The sequence below is a fragment of the Bombus pyrosoma genome, unplaced genomic scaffold (assembly GCF_014825855.1).
Source record: "Bombus pyrosoma isolate SC7728 unplaced genomic scaffold, ASM1482585v1 HiC_scaffold_4713, whole genome shotgun sequence".
In the NCBI taxonomy this organism is placed as follows: domain Eukaryota; kingdom Metazoa; phylum Arthropoda; class Insecta; order Hymenoptera; family Apidae; genus Bombus; species Bombus pyrosoma.
Genome location: NW_025219972.1, coordinates 101,002 through 102,254, shown reverse-complemented (window position 1 = coordinate 102,254; position 1,253 = coordinate 101,002). Strand labels below are relative to the sequence as shown.

The 1,253-nt window shown below is 32.5% G+C and overlaps 1 long non-coding RNA gene across 1 annotated transcript in view; it reads left to right on the top strand.

The window, feature by feature from the left end:
* Positions 1-1,253, top strand: part of LOC122577469 — a 16,364-nt gene that overhangs the window by 2,761 nt on the left and 12,350 nt on the right. The window lies entirely within an intron of this gene.

Here is a 1,253-nt window from a genome sequence, read left to right as displayed (position 1 = left end):
ACTTTCACCCCGTCCTTTCGAATTTCGTAGCATCCCTCTAATACATCAAAACTTCCCCCGAAATCAAATAATAGTAATCTGCACAAAAAAAGCAAAACATTAAAACAAATGTATAAAAAGATTAAGTTATTTGAAAATGAAACAATGATCATGGTCAAATTGTGCTTCGAAAACTCATTGTACGAGTTACCGGCAAATGTGGCAACCAAAAAGACAGTCGGAGAAACAAAGGTAATTAATTGGTAGATTATAACAAAGTATTGAAGAAAGACGTACAAGTAAATGAAAGTAACAATAGAGTGCGTTGGGACGGTAGAAAAATGTCTACCAAAGTGCCAAAGCCACTTGTCGCGAAATGACACGTATAGATATACGTCCGATCCCTCTGATTGTCTACGCTAAACTGACACCCCGCACCGTGATTTATCCCACGAGTTTCGGTTGAGGAAGAGTAGGGGGCTAGAGTTGTCGGCTATCCGTGCATACACGAATAGGATTCGTCAAATTCCTGAAACACATACACTCAAGGATATGTTTTTCAGTAATAGACACATTATGTTTCAAAACAAAGAACAATACGTTAGGCTGAACAGTGAGATGAATGTAAAAGGTATAGAGAGTAAACACAAATGATTTAATATCATTTTGATGAATAAAAATGAATCTGAAACGAAGATATCTGCGCTTATACGTTGTCACTTGATTAAATAAAATTGACTAATAGATAGAAAGTTGGAAAAATATAATTTTTTCAAACATAACATGTAATAGAATATTATAAAATATTAGGCGATCCCATTATCAAAGCACGGCATTGCAAATGTAAAACTAAATCTAATTATAAAATATTAAATTATAAAAACGTTACATAGCAAACACTGTCTCTAAGACCACATTGCACCCGGTCACAAAAAATTTCCCAAAGTAAAACTGCATTAACAGAAAAGGATGGAGGAAGTGAGCGTCTTTTTCCAGAAAATATTGCTGTTTCCAATTAATTTATTCATCAATAAAAAATATTCTATTACGAAAATAGAATTTGAAATATTATTTGTGCTTTGTACGATATTTCCTGATATTGACAAGTATTTATAAACGTTATAAATGTAATACAATCTATCTGAAAAAATTATACTACGGATGTTCGTTTCTTACTTATAAACTACATTTCTTTAATAAATATTCAAAAATGCTTGTGACAAACCAAAATTCTATATGTAAACATATCCGAGGATAGTGTCACGACCGGCTCA